We start from the raw sequence: 16,276 nt of genomic DNA, 5'->3' as shown, positions 1-16,276 counted from the left end.
TGCCTGCCAAGACCTTGAGCACTGTTCTTTGTGCCGCAAGTGGAAGCTCAGACTCCTGGAGCATCATGCGATCCGGGCCGACGGATAAGGCCCGCATCGGCTGGGAATGGCGCTGAAGAGGGACGATGCGGAGTCGGAGGAACTCCTTCATCACCATGGGCGCGGTCAAGCCAAGGTCTTTCAACCTCCTCATCCGGAGCCAGTCGAAGGTAAGACGGGGGATTGTAAGCTTCTCGTGAGCCCAGCCGGAGCTGGGAACAGCGGGCGCGGACGGAGACGAGAGCAACGGGCTGAGAACTCCGACATCCACGTACACCCACCGCATTGGGAACTCGCTCGCATACGGCGGGAGCTCGAAGTCAATCCACGAGCTGGCCGTTGCCGCCATGGCTTGGAAGCTCAGGCACCTCGAGTGTTGCCGGGGGTCGGTCAGGTGCGGTGAGAAGAAATGGCGCAGAAGGGCCATGGAGGGGGTGATGCCCACCATGGACTCGCAGGCAAAGGCGAAGATGGTAAGAAGAGTGACAGATTGGGGATATAAGTGCAGCAGATGAATCTGGTAATGGGAAAGCATGGCGTTGAAGAAGGCGGAGAAGGGGGGAACCAGGCCAGCACACAGGGCATCGACGAAGAACTGGACCTCGGTGGCTGCTCTATCAACAGAAGCTCGGGACACCGGCCAGGCTGCTGTCCTACCCCATTCGTTGAAGCTAGTGGCGAGCGCAAGGCAGACCTTGTCCATGGCCTCCTGATTGAGCACTCGCGATCGGCCAATAGCGGGCTCGGTGGCAGGAGGCGGGTTGACTGAGGAGAGGGGCTTCTTCCCTTTCTCCGTCTGGTTCGGCACCATATCGATGGGGAGGACTGAGCTCAGGTTGGGTTGGGAGAGAAAGCTGAGGTTCGAGGAAGCGAAGGAGTCGGGGTGCATTGCCAGCAAGGGGGAAATAACTGTGTGGGACGCCATGGCCGCCTAACCAGGCGGATATCAAGGCTGCATGGGGAAGCAGGCCCGCCCACATCCAATTGATCGCCACGTGTCAAATAGGACCGCGGGCTGATGGGGCCCGTGGCGCTCCGCGCTTGTCCTTTGGCTTCACCTCAAAGCCAAGCCCGAGCGCGCCTTGGGCCCGGGGGCTATTGTCGGTGTTTTGGGAACGGGGGTCCCCAGACTTGCCTGCCTGCGGCCCGCAGCGTGGCTCCACCAGCGGCCCTGTACGGCCCATCTTCACCAGCAAACATTCAAGACCCTTGCGAGGGGCCAAGCCTCTCGAGGCGGACGATGCAAGACCTCCTCGGGGGCAGACTCACCAGGCTGGCTCGTGAGGGGCAGAGAGATCAAGGCGAGGGGCACCTCGCGAGGTTCCTGTGACGCAAGCCATGACAACTGGAACCAGGCGGGCACCAGCGTGCGCTGTGTCCTCATTTCCTCTTTGACGCTAAAGGGGCAAGCGCAGGCGAGGAGTCCCGAGGCACCAGGCAAAGGTTTCCATATCGGTGCAACAAGAGCAAGACCAGCAAGACGGCAAGATGGAGGTCACCGTGGAGCCCAAGACGGCGTCACCACCAGAGCCTTTGGCAGGCGAAGACCACTTTTGTCAGGATAGCTTGTACTAGTTGTCTCCCTTCGAATTTGGCCGTTGTGGGATCCGTTCCCTCTCAATATTTGGGAAAAGGACCAGGGCCTCTATAAATAGGGCTAGCCACCACCGTAGCCAGGAGGGCCTCATGAGGAGACGCAGAGAGATCTGATTCCGATCTTGAACCACACAAGCACACCAAGCACAAGAACACCTCTCCTCGTGAGGCTGTTCTTCCCTTGTACTGTTCATCCTCGGCCCAAGAGGCAATCCACCACACCACACTAGAGTAGGGTATTACACCACAACGGTGGCCCGAACCAGTATAAATCTTGTGTCTCGTGTTCTTTGAGTTCATCGAGCTAGGCCGTGAGATCGTAGAGTGCACGAGCTAGAGAGGGGAAGAGATCTTCGTGCGCACCCTAGTGTTCGAACCTCATGGGTTTTGCCGGAACCCGAAATCCATCACCATTGGATGGACATCGTACAGTCACTGGACCTAGAATCGTTCATATTGACTAAGTTGACAAAGCCCTCCATCCGCATCAACTTACTAGGCCCACAAGTCAGCCTCCAACTATGGTGGGTTCCAACTACGGTGGACGACGGCGAGGCCTAGGAAGGGAACGACACAGAGCCAGGGAAGACTCCGCAGTTGTTTCCCGCGTGGAGGGAAGTACGAGCGTTTACTGGTTCGCCTACCGTCGCCGGAGAATAACAGCAAGTGTGGGTGCGTAGAGGGATGGCTAGGCCAGCGATGGGAGTACGGTGGGGCGGTGAGGCCTGCGCAGCAGCATAGCCTGCCGCGGGAAGAGGGAGTAGGCAGTCCCGCTGGTGCTTGTTTGAGCGGTTGGAGTAGGAAGAGCAGAGATTGAAGAAGCACGACGGTCGTTGGATGTACATCCAACTGCCATTGCTCTCGTGTGTTGACTAAGTTGACACAGCGTTGCATGTGCATCAACCTTTTTTCGGAAAGCGTACGCGTCAACCTATAGTAGGCGCACAGGTCAGCTTCAAATGTGTGGAAAACAGCATACAACCCATCTGCCATTATTTCTAATAATTTACAGCCCATTTGCTAATTCTTAAGGATTTTTTTGGAGCCCATCTTCTTTTTGTTAGCATTACAGCCCATAATGTGGCCACGGTTAAAAATTATACGAAATTTTGCATATTTTGGTGTAGTCAACTGTTTTTAATCTCGAAATTTCGAGTCACATTCAAACTAATTTGAAAAATATTTATATAAATATAAAATCCAAATAATTGTCCATGCATAAAAATTATTGGAATTTAAAATCTTGTAATGAAAAAAAAATGAAACTAATTCCCGGTTTGATGTGTTTTAAAAATGTACAACCCATTTCTCATTAGTGATAGCCCATTTTCTAGGCAAGCCGAATGAAACTCTCCTCATCTTGAAAGATTTGCAGCCCAGCAGGGCTGACAAAGCAAGTTGGCCTCATTTGGGTATTTCTTCAAAAAAGTAGAACTGGGCTAGCCATATTCAGCAAGAAAAAATACAACTGGGTTCATGATGTCGTAAACATAAATAAAACCCTGGCTAGACGGGCCACAGGCCCCGCACAGGCCCGTTGTTACCCTGATCCGTCACCAAAACTAGTATAAATAACAATTGCTTGTTCCTCAAAAAAAGTAAATAACAACTGCACAACCTGCTGGGTCCTAGGTGTCAGCCGCTCGTTGTGTAATTCTCTCGTTTATTGACTATGTTGACAATGGCATGAGCCCTAGATGTCCAACCATTAGGAGGAACCATTTTTTGGGCCTGTAATTATGAGGCACTTGCTTGCACACTGCCATGACGCTGGTGGATCCCTACTATCATCCTCTCCACGTATAGTCTCTCAGTTGTTGACGACGTTGACAACGCAAGAGGGCGGCGCACCACGCATGGCGAGCGAAACAATGTGGAGGACGACGACAGGGTCTCGGACGAAACGAACAAGAGCCGTGGAAGATGTGACGGTCTAGTCGTAGGCGGAGGGGAGTATTGTAAGTGCATCTAGTGCCCCTTAGTGATTTTGGTGTACTGAAGACTTATAGGTTAAGGGACTGATGCATTTGTGAGTGTACACAGGTCTATAAGTCTTATGAGCAGTTTGATATTTATGATGAAAGTCGGCCCCTAAAAATGAATGTCTTCAGCTGAAGACTTTTGTTTTCTTGAAGACATTGAAAGTGAGGAAATTGGTGTGACCTTGAAGATTTGATATTCCTGTGAGGATTATGAAGCGTGAAGACTTTTGTTTTCGTAGTTTCATTTCTCTTTCTTGAGTCATAGGAAACACCGTACTGTTAAAGGGGGTCGAGGTAAAACTAAGGAAAAGTTCCAAATGATGCTCATCTCAAAATCATACACCTAGCCAATCCTTCTGAGTGAAACCATTGGAAATCCCATACAGTTTAGTCAATTTCTTCAGTGACAGAGGCAAAGATCTTCTAGTCTCTGAGGATTTTGTTATGACTGAGGTGTTAGGAATTCGCCAGTGCAGATTGCCTATAAGTGAGGAACATGATAGCCCCGAGGAATTTGATAGCTCAAATATCCGACCGTTGTTGTGCTACGCGCCAGCTGTCCGAAAATATCTACCCACCTAATGGTCATATCATTAAAGGGTATTTATGTCTTATCAGGTCGGGCTGCTCCCTAGGCTATAAATAGCCGCCCCCTACAACCACTAGTTGGTTGGCTACTCCGAGAGAAACCGACACTTGTCATTGAGAGCATCCCATCCACAGAGTACTTTGAGCGAAAATCATCAAGTGAGGAAAAAGCCAAACGCAAACACCTACAAACCCAAAGTGATTGAGCAAGAGATTGTTCCTGTGTGGAACGGATGCTTGTTACCTTTGAGGACTGTGCATCCTCTAGACAGTTAGGCGTCATGGTCTATAGCATCCAGGAGGAAATTGTGGATCGCCAAGTGATCGAGTCTATGAAGGTTTGGAAGTCACCTAAAGACTCACCATGAGTGATCGGGCGAGGTCTGTGTGATCTTAGCTCAAGGATAATACAGTGAGGACTGTGTGTCCTTTAAATACGTAGCTGCTCCAACCAGACGTACGAATGCAACAGCAGTTGGAACTGGTCTACCAAATCATCATCTTCACCAAGCTACTAGTTCTATTTCCGCAACCCTTTCATTTCCTCATTCTTGTGTTGAAGTACTTGATCATTACTGTTTGAAGAATTTGACTGAAGACTTTCTCAATCACCTCAATCCTAATTCCTCAGTCACCTTGTCTTTAGCCTACTTATCCTGTTTATACGCTTCTTGTACTTTGTGCATGTTTTCATTTCATCATGATGGCTGTGCTACTACTCTGTTACACTTGCATCTGAGTACTTATTCCGCTGCTAGTTGTTCGTGACTTAGGAATTTCCTCACAAAGAAATTCCTCAGTGACGAATTTGTAAAAATCGCCCATTCACCCCCCCTCTAGTCGATATAACGCAGTTTCAATTGGTACCAGAGAAAGGTACTCCCTTGTTATATGTGATTTTGGTATAACCACATGGATATTTAGTTATGTCAACCGCAGGAATGAACAAAGTGACATGCCCCATCTTTGATGGTCATGATTATCCCAAGTGGGAGGCCGTGATGAAGAAGCGCCTCATGGCGATGAACAGCGAGCTGTGGACCGTCACTCAGATTGGTGTTACTGATCTTTTCAAGATGGTAGAGGCTGATGATATTCGCAAGTACACTCGACTTGACATCATGGCAAAGGACATCATCTGCTCCTGCTTGTCCCGAAATCAGTTCAGGAATATTATGCATCTTTGCCATGCGAAGCTTATCTCGGACCGAATCTCTGACGTCTATGAAGGTCATCAAACTCGTCATGATCCCTGGTTTGAGGATTTCAAGGAATCACTCAAAACGATGAATTTTGGTCCTGAACCATCATCATCTGCACCATGCCTCATGGAAAAAGGTGCTAAGGTAACTGAATATTTCTCATTTGAGTCTAGTGATGATGAATCTGGTGATGAATTTGGACCCAGCTATACCAAGCTTGCTTATATTGCAACTGAACAACAAAATGCTTTGGAAAAGGTTCAAAATATGTTGGGTGAAGAAATGGATCGTACTCAAACTCTGACTGAAAATCTTCAGAGACTTCAGTCTAAGTTTGATAACCTTCAAAGTCATCATAACACTCTCTTAGCCGGTCATGAGAAGCTTTCTTATGAATTTCTTCAAAGAAAGCAAGATCTTGAGAAGCTAAGGGTGAGTTATGAAGTTCTTCAGAAGGAACGTGATTCATTGCTTGCTCAGCAGATCAATTCCGCTCAGGTTCAATTCATTCCACCATGTTTGAAATGCATTGAACGTGAATCTACTAATTCTTCACCTGAAAGTTCAAATGCTTCTATTGCTGCAAATTCTTCAATTGTCTCTATGGTCACAAATTCCTCATCTGAGGATACCACTAGTATCACTGACAATGCAGGGTTGAAGGAATTGTATGTGACAGGCATGTACAAAAGCCTCAAAGGGCATCAGGCTCTTTGTGATGTGCTTAAAAAGCTGATCCTCAACAGGAACCCTAGAAAAGAGGGTATTGTCTTTGAGAGGAAACTCAATGCTGATGGGACCTACTGGAAACCTGAGTAGTATCCCAAAACCTCATGGGTTAGTACGAAAGGACCTCCCGTAGATCCATCCACTCTATCTGGGTTTACATGTGAATCTTCATATTCTTCTGATGATTCATTTGACTCCAACTATAAACTGTTCAAAAATCAGAATGGTGAAGTATTTGCTAGATATGTTGGAACTAACTGCAGGAACGGCCCCCCTATGAAGAAAATATGGGTTCCCAAAAGGTGCCTTGAAAGTCTTCAGGTGAATGTCATCATGACACCACCTGTGAAGAATAGGAACCCCAGATCAAATTCTTCATATGAACCAAAGTATTCATATGGCTCCAAGTCCTCATATGGACCAAATTCCTCACGTGGATGAAATGCCTCATATGGATCCAGATCCTCATATGAACGTCACTGTGCTAACACTTCTGTTTCGCAGGGAAAGTCTAAGGGCTATGAATATGTGCATTGTTCCTCAAATCATTATGTTCATAAGTCCTCGAAGAATTTCTCTACTTATTCATATGCTTACTCTAACCCCTCTTCTGTGAAATGAAGTGGACTGGCTTCTATGCCACCTTTTTCTTATGGAGCTCACAGAATGATGAACTCTTTGCCACCCGTCCAAATGTGAGTGGTGAAGAAAAAGAACTAATCTCTTATGCAGGGTCAGGTCTCCAGGCGAACTTAAACGTCTGAAGAATTTGCTGGAGACCTGAATATGCTTGAAAGGACACAAGCTAATCATGAAGAAATGAATATTCATTTATCACGTCCTTATACTGCTATTTCTGTTGTATTGTTTGATGAAATTCAATCTGATGAATTTGATGCATATTCTTCACTGATGAAGTATATGAGTTCGTAAGTTGCACTAATTCATCTGCAGGATGATCAACACAAAGCTACTGAGTGGGTCCTTGACAGTGGATGTAAAAATCACATGACCGGTGACAAGAACTTATTGATGGACACTGCTTTATCTCCATCGCATCTGAAGCATATCACCTACGCTGACAAAGGCAAAAGCAAGTCTTCGAAGGCTTTAGGAGAGGAGACTTGTATATTGTTGATTTCTCTACAGGACCACAACCTACCACATGTCTACTTGCAAAAGCTTTAGAAGGCTGGTTAATTATGGCATCGACGACTAGGTCATGCTGGCATGAGGAACTTGCACATACTCACGAAGAAGAAGCACGTCATTGGCATTTAGGGTGTCAAATTCCTCAAGGACCATCTGTGTGGAGCTTGCGAGGCTGGAAAGATGACCAAGTCCAAGCATCCCTCGAAGACTATCATGACTACCACTCGTCCATTTGAATTGCTTCACATGGATCTCTTCGGCCCAACTCACTATGCCACATTCACAAATGCTGCATCTTTATATGGCTTTATTATTGTTGATGACTATTCTCGTTACACATGGGTGCATATCATCACTTACAAAAGTAAACTGCAGGAAGTCTTCAAACGATTTTCCTCGAGGGCTTCAACAAACTTCGGTGTGAAGATCAAGCACATTAGGACTGACAATGGGACCGAGTTCAAGAATTCTGGTCTTGATGACTATCTTGATAAACTTGGTATTACTCACGAGTTATCTGCTCCTTATACTCCTCAGCAGAATGACGTCATGCAGCGCAAGAATAGGACTCTCGTTGAGATGGCTCGCACAATGCTTGTTGAATACAAAATGCCGCCTCGCTTCTGGCCTGAGGCAATTGATACTGCGTTCCACATCATCAACAGGGTATATCTTCACAAATTCTTCAAAAAACCTCATATGAACTCCTCACTGACAAGAAAGCCAAAGCGAGTTATTTCAAAGTCTTCGGTGCTAAATGTTGGATTAGAGATCCTCATCACAATTCTAAATTTGCACCGAAAGCACATGAAGGTTTTATGCTTGGATACGGAAAGGACTCGCACACCTACAGAGTCTTCAACACCGTTCACCATAGGGTTGTTGAAACTGTAGATGTGCGGTTCGATGAAACTAACGGCTCACAAAGGGAGCACCTACCTCCTGTGCTAGATGAAGTGTCACCTGAGGAATCCATTAAGCTCAAGGATACTGAGGATGCCATACCAACCGAAGAATCTGCTAAAGAAGTCATTCCAGAACATGAAGAACATCATGCTGGTGCACCCAAAGAAAATGGCTCCGAAGAAAATGTTGAGCCCACTCAAAGTCGTCAACCTGCTCATCCTCACATCGCAAATGAAGTGCAGATGAGCAAATCATCGACGACATCAACGCACCAGGTCCTCTCACACGCTCAAGGGCTTCACATTTTTCTAACTTTTGTGGGAACTTTTCTTTTATCTCTATCACAAAGCCCACCAAAGTTGGTGAGGCATTTCTCGAGCTTGAGTGGATACAAGTGATGCAAGAGGAATTACATCAATTCGAGCTCAACATTGTCTGGGAACTTGTCAAGTGACCAGACCCACGCAAGCACAATATCATCGGTACCAAATGGATCTACCGCAACAAGCAAGATGAAAATGGCCTTGTGGTGAGGAATAAGGCTCGTCTTGTAGCTCAAGGCTACACACAGGTTGAAGGAATTGATTTCGATGAAACTTTTGCACCTGTTGCTAGACTTGAGGCTATTCGCATATTGCTTGCTTATGCTAACCATCATAATATCATCTTATATTAAATGGATGTGAAAAGTTTATTCCTCAATGGTAATCTTGAGGAAGAAGTATATGTTGCTCAACCCCCAGGTTTTGAAGATCCTAAGCATCCTGACAAAGTCTTCAGACTCAATAAGGCTCTCTATGGCCTCAAGCAGGCCCCTCGGGCGTGGTGTGATACTTCGAAGGAGTTCCTCATGAAGAAAGGCTTCAAACCAGGTTCACTTGATCCAACTATTTTCACCAAAACCTATGATGATGAATTATTCGTGTGCCAAATATATGTTGATGACATTATCTTAGGATGTACTAACCAACGTTACTGTGACGAATTTGCCTATATGATGACTGAGGAATATCAAATGTCTATGATGGGACAATTAAAATTGTTCTTAGGTCTTCAAATTCGTCAACAACGCAATGGCATCTTCATATCTCAGGAGAAATACCTCAAGGATGTGTTGAGGAAATTCGACATGCAAGATTGCAAAGGCGTCAAAATCCCTATGACCACGAATGGCCATCTATGCACTAATGAAAATGGTATAGACTTTGATCAAAAGGTATACCACTCCATGATTGGCTCTTTATTCTATCTATGTGCATCTAGGCCAGATATTATGCTTAGTGTTTGTATGTGTGCCCGTTTTCAAGCTACACCGAAGGAATCACACCATAAGGCTATGAAGCATATTCTTCGATATCTAGCTCACACTCCAACACTTGGATTATGGTATCCCAAGGGCTCGGCTTTTGATCTCATTGGATATTCTAACTCTGGCTATGCTGGTGAGCGTGTGGATCGCAAGTCAACATCAGGCACATGCCATTTCCTTGGATGATCCTTAGTATGTTGGTCCTTGAAGAAGCAGAACTGCGTATCACTCTCTACTGTTGAAGCCAAGTACATTGATGCTGGTTCATGCTGTGCTCAATTGGTATGGATGAAGCAAACCCTCAAGGACTATGGCATCAATGTGAAGGATGTGCCACTCTACTGTGACAATGAGAGTGGCATCAAGATTGCTCATAACCCAGTTCAGCACTCGAACACAAAGCACATCTAGATTCGTCATCATTTTCTTCGAGATCATGTGTTGAAGGGCGACATCTCTATTGAGCTCATGAAGACTGAAGAACAGCTAGCCAGTATCTTCACAAAGCCCTTGGATTTGAAGAGATTAAGGAAGTTGCGGTGTGAGCTAAATATCTTGGAATCTTTGAATGTTCTTTGAAAAAGACACACATCCTAACACTTATGCAAAATTGATGACTTAGATGTGCAACACACGAAGTAACGTTTTTCTTCAATCAATGAAGACTAACCCTCTAAGTGTGAAGAAATTAACGAAGAATTTGATTCTTAGAGCCCTACGACAATTGTACGAGCGTCTAAAATCATCATTCTTATACGGTGGGTCACGCCACCAACAAAAGTTGAAAATCTTGAATTTGAGTTTTTGAAATTCCTCAGTTGTAGAAATTCTTCAACTTTGCAAAGTCTTCACTCTTTCCGAGTGTGTTCTTCATTGACTATATATATATTTGAGTTTTTTAGTCCTCTACAGCATTCACTTATTGCTAATTCTTCAAGTTGACTTTTCTGCTAAGTGAATGTGATCGGACCCTCTTATGTCGCTTGAAGCTACGTCGGTATTTCCCCAAAGAGGAAGGGATGATGCAGCACATCAGCGGTAGGTATTTCCAACAAATGTGAAACCAAGGTTATCTAATCAGTAGGAGAACCAAGCAACACAACGTAAACAGCACCTGCACACAAATAACAACTACTCGCAGCCCACGTGTAAAAGGGGTTGTCAATCCCTTTCGGGTAACGGTGCCAAAAATTGGCAAACGGACGTGAGAGAGTTGTAAATATTGATAGATCGAACGCCAAATAAAATAAATTGCAGAAAGGTATTATTGTATGTTTTGTTGAGTAGATCTGAAAATAAAAGGCAAATAAAAATAGATCGCAAAGGCAAATAATATGAGAAAGAGACCCGGGGGCCGTAGGTTTCACTAGTGGCTTCTCTCGACAAAAATAGCAAACGGTGGGTAAACAAATTACTGTTGGGCAATTGATAGAACTTCAAATAATCATGACAATATCCAGGCAATGATCATTACATAGGCATCACGTCCAAGATTAGTAGACCGACTCCTGCCTGCATCTACTACTATTATTCCACACATCGACCGCTATCCAGCATGCATCTACTGTATTAAATTCATGGAGAAATGGAGTAATGCAATAAGAACAATGACATGTAGACAAGATCTATCTATGTAGAGATAGACCCCATCATTTTATCCTTAGTAGCAACGAAACATATGTGTCGGTTCCCCTTCTGTCACTGGGATCAAGCATCGTAAGACCGAACCCACTACAAAGCACCTCTTCCCATTGCAAGATAAATAGATCAAGTTGGCCAAAAAAACCCAAATATTAGAGAAGAAATACGAGGCTATAAGCAATCATGCATAAAAGAGTTCTTCGTGGATATAGAAAGATAGATCTGATCATAAACTTAAAGTTCATCCGATCCCAACAAACACACCGCAAAAATAGTTACATGATATGGATCTCCAAGAGACCATTGAATTGAGAATCAAACGAGAGAGAGGAAGCCACCTAGCTACTAACTACGGACCTGAAGCTCTACAAAGAACTAGTCACGCATCATCGGAGAGGCACCAATGGAGGTGGTGAACCCCATCCGTGATGGTGTCTAGATTGGATCCGGTGGTTCTAGACTCTGCGGCGACTGGAATTAATTTTCGTCGACTCCCATAGAGTTTCTGGAATATTGGGGTATTTATAGAGCAAAGAGGCGGTCCGAGGGCACCTGAGGTGGGCACAACCCACCAGGACACGCCTGGGCCTCCAGGCGCGCCCTGGTGGGTTGTGCTCCCATCGGAGCACCCCCCCCCAGGCGCTGCCTTGGCCCATTAGGTGTCTTCTGGCCCATAAAAATCTTCGTAAAGTTTCGCTACATTTGGACTCTCTTTGGTATTGATTTTCTGCGTTGTAAAAAACATGCAAAAAACAGCAACTATAAAATGATTATAAAACATCCAATATTGATAATATAACAGCATGGAACAATAAAAAATTGTAGATACGTTGGAGACGTATCACCTTCCCCCTCTATGCTAAACTCAACCCAGTCTGTTCACAAATTCTTCATGTGCGTTCTATTTGAAACCCATTCAAAATCATCACTGTGTCCTTGTCAGCTGAAGAATTTGCGAATGAAACATTAAAATTTTCATATCTTGAGTTTCGGCTTTTGCCGCTCAAACCGTTCTGCATCCCACGATGATATTATTATATTCACCCACGATTTAACACGATCTCCACTTCACAGTACGTGGGTGACACATGTCGCTAGGATGAGAAGGGTCAGGGACACGTTCGTCCATTTTCCTTGGACGAGCGGTTTTTCACCTTGGCGATAAATACCCCTCACCCTCCTCTGACCTCATTTATCCCGCTCGAGCTCTCTGACCTAGCGCCACCGCTACCTTCCATCATCGCCGGTGAGGAAGAGCTTCACTACCTCGACCTCGTCGTCATCGTACTCATGGCGGCCGCAGAAATCTTCACTCCGCCGCCGCCATAGCTGTCTTCCGCCGCCAAGTTAGGGCGTGGACGATTTAAACGGACGAGCTTCTCCACTTCTGCTCTCAGTTCGTCGTGTTCTTCATCACGGGTAAATAAAATCTATTTTTACTGCCCTTGTTGATTTTGATGATTTCCAAAAAATCTTCAAAAGGTGTTTATTCTTCAACTTCCATACCCTTGTACACCACACACCAGTTCTTGATCTGTTTCTCTAAGCAACGTTTTTCCTCAAGATTCCTCAATTGTGTGGATTCTCAACCTATACAACTCTGGAACCTAAGTCAAGAACGCTTAGTGAAATTCCTCAAGACACCCCTGGTCAAATTCCTCAAACTTGTATCTTTTGAAAAACATGTGAGAACGCATATGACCTCTCCAAGTTCTTTGCACATATACTTTGTTCACAGGTACACATGTCCGCTGCTGAATCTCTAGGTTCTCATCAACTTAACTCATTTATAGCATTCCTCGAAGACAAATTGCATACCTCTTCTGAAAAATAGATTGTTCAAAATCCACAAGTGAAGAAAATGGCTGATGGCAAAAGACCTCAGAAGGGAGGCAAGAGACCAGAAGTGAATACTGATTTCAAGATCCCTGATGATATCTGTGGATGGTACTACACTCCTGATGAAGCAATTCATGGCACGGAGACAAAGAATGAGCGCAAAGTGCGCATTCAGAGGATAGAGAGGAGATGGGCCCGAGAATGGAGGGAGTACAGATATGTGACTCCAAAGTACATGAAGAAATTCGCCGTACACCCTCCATGCCCAAGACCTCCATTGGCACCAGGCCAAGAAGCTGATCCCTCTAGCATCAAGCGTGGTGAGGATTTTCCAAAAGAATGGGCAAAGCGGCAAGCTAAGTTGGCCAAAATGGCCAAAGAAGAAGTGAAGAAATTCAATGAAGACTCTACTTCTGTCGCTGCTGAGGCCTCTGCTAGCAAGCCTAAGAAGGCTATGCCAAAGAAGCCTGCTCACAAGCCCGGTTCCTCAGCTGCTATGCCCTCATGGCCAAGCACTTCTATGCCCTCGCGGCCTATTCCTCAAGCTACTTCCTCAAAAGAAGCTCCAGTCCCCACTGCAAAATCCTCAGCAACAACTGCAAAGTCCTCGGACCTGCGCATCTTGCCTCTTGCCAATGGACCACTGGAATATATATTGCTTCAGGGGCATCTGCAAGTTCTTCAGCTCCTCCACAATCTTCTACAGGCCCAACCTTGCTGAAGAAGGCCACTGCTGGACGAGGCACAAGACCAAGTCCTCACAAATAGCAGGTTGCTTTTCAAGTACCGTCTAGTGAAGACGAAGCTGATAATGAAGAACTAGCTGAAATCATCAGAGACAGACAGTGAAGGGCCGCTAGATCCAAAGGTAGTAATGTGCCACTTATGCTGGATCCAAAGTTGGTCCTCGACTTCATCGACATATGGCACAAGGACCCCAATACTCCTTTGCATGAGCTGAACCTCACTCCTGGCCAAAATCATGTGTTGTCGGCCTTCATTAATGAGGAAAAATGGAAATTTGAACAGGGGAGGAAAGTCAAGAAAGCTTAGTACAAGAAAGAGCGCTTTTTGAAGAACAATGTTCTGAAGCTATCTCCTGATGAACTTGTATCCGTGCAAACAAAGATCAAGGGCCTCAATGATGAATTTGACAGATACTATGTTGATTGGCTGGGAGCCAAAGTCAGATTCGTCAAGCTGACCAAGACCTTCACTCCAAATGTTGCAGCCTCTACGCGGCATGAAATTCCTCATGCTGAGACATCTGCTCAACCTACTGAAGAACATGCAAGCACAGCTGATGAAAATCGGACCGTTGATGATTCTGAAAGTACCAGGGCTGCTGAAGAAATTCCAGCCTCTGAAGAAATTGCCAAGGCAACCTCCAATGTTGCGCCTTAAGAACAAACCAGGCCAGTCGAAGAAACTGCTAGTGTGCCTGAAGAATCTGAACCTGCCAGGGCGACTGCATCAGTTGCACCTAAAGAAACTAAAACTATTTCATATGCTCCTCCTGCAACGTCATCACAGATGAAAAACATTAACCTTCCTTCTGCATCAGAAGCGAAGAAGACCAAAGCTGCAGAGAAGGCAGATGTGAAGAAAAGGAAAGCATCTACAACCTCAGAGTCTCCAGCTCCTAAGAAAGTGAAGACTTTGATGAGCTCATTCGAGAACCCAATTGATGTTGTTCCGATATCAAGCATGACATCAAAAGAGATTGTTCCCTTTGGTGAGGAATACGTCATTTCGGATGACAGTGATGAGGAAAATCCTTCTGCTGCTTCGTCAGAGCAGTTGGATGAAGAAATTGAAGTGGATAATATCCCTTCTACTCCGCTGCTATCATCGCCCATGCCTCAGTTCACTGTTGATGAGGCAGGCCTTGAAGAAATTGATGAAGAAGATGAGGATGTGGACATTGGGTCATCAACTCCTATCCTGAATGATGACTATTGGGAAAGTCATCACCCCAATTCACCTCTGACAACACCTTTGCACCAACTTCCTAAGTCCCCGGTCTGAATCGAAGAAATTCATACGGGCTCTGAAGGATATCAAGCCTCACTTGTTCCTATTCCCGAAGAAGTTCCAGCCGCTAGTGCTAAAGAAATGGAGACCAAGGCTGCTGCTGATGAAACTGCTACTAAAATTCCTCAGCCTGTGACTCCAGAGGTTGTGCTTCAAGAGGCTGCGAAGACTTCAACTGTTAATCTTCATCCCAAGCACAGAATCCTCACACCAACAAGCAAAAATTCAAAGTTGATGACTTCTTTGCTGAGCATCATTACTTCACTGACTAAGATCCATATGACTCTGCTCGACTCCGTCGCAAGCGTTTTTGGACTACCAGCCAAATGAATTTCTATTCCTCGCAGCTGTTTGATAAGGATAAGGTCTTTGACCATGAGCAAATTCCTCTGGTCGATATGGAGTCTCTTCCATGCTTCACCCCAATCCTTAGTATTCTTCATGACGCTGGGCTACTTAACTTCTGCACCGACATTTGTGATTGGAATGAAGAACTCATTCTTCAGTTCTATGCCATGTTGCACATCACAGGCAATGTTGAAGATGTGAATTCATGGGTGCTTGACTGGATGACAGAAAACACTCACTACAAAGGTCCGGCCTCTGAATTACTTCATGTCGTTCCAGTTAGTCCTCCCACTGAAGGTGCAAGGTGCATCTATGATGAAACAGAACTTTCAAATCATCTAATGCAAGTGCTGATGAAGCCTTTGAAGCCTGGCCAAGCTCCAAAGACCATGTTCCTCGTCAAGCAATTGCTCTATGTGCCAAGGACAATATACAGAATATTGACCAAACTCCTCAATCCGATCAAGGGCCACAACTCTGATGACGAAGAAGTTGTTGGCATCATGAAGAATCTGCTATTCAATATCATACATGGTATTCCTATCAACTACCACGATTTCTTCATGAGGACTTTCGCCAATGTAGCTCTATCACCTTTTGAGTTGAAGCCTTACGCTCCTTGGATTATGAGATTCATCATATCAAGGTCTTCAATTCATTACAAAGCTGATTGCCAAAATCATCTCAGCTATTTGCCCCCGATTGAGAAGGGAAAGGCTGTTGTTATAGATGAAGGCACTCGTCCATTCGATGGACAGTTTCGCAAAGCTGTATCATATTCCACCAATGACGACTCTGCCACACATGATACTGCCGCAAATGCTTCAAAGCAATATCCTCAAGCCACTGCTCCGCGTGTGATGACTAATCGTGTCACACCCCTAGCTAGTCAATGCTTGCTCTTGCATCAA

The 16,276-nt window shown here is 45.3% G+C and overlaps 1 pseudogene; it reads left to right on the top strand.

Annotated features, from left to right (window-relative positions):
• Window positions 1-5,146: 5,146 nt before the first annotated feature.
• On the top strand, window positions 5,147-6,856 carry LOC125518920 (annotated as a pseudogene).
• The last annotated feature ends 9,420 nt before the right edge of the window (window positions 6,857-16,276 follow it).

The sequence above is a fragment of the Triticum urartu genome, chromosome 7 (assembly GCF_003073215.2).
Source record: "Triticum urartu cultivar G1812 chromosome 7, Tu2.1, whole genome shotgun sequence".
Taxonomy (NCBI): Eukaryota; Viridiplantae; Streptophyta; class Magnoliopsida; order Poales; family Poaceae; genus Triticum; species Triticum urartu.
The sequence above is the reverse complement of the archived record's forward strand: the minus strand, read 5'-3'. Positions and strand labels throughout refer to the sequence as shown.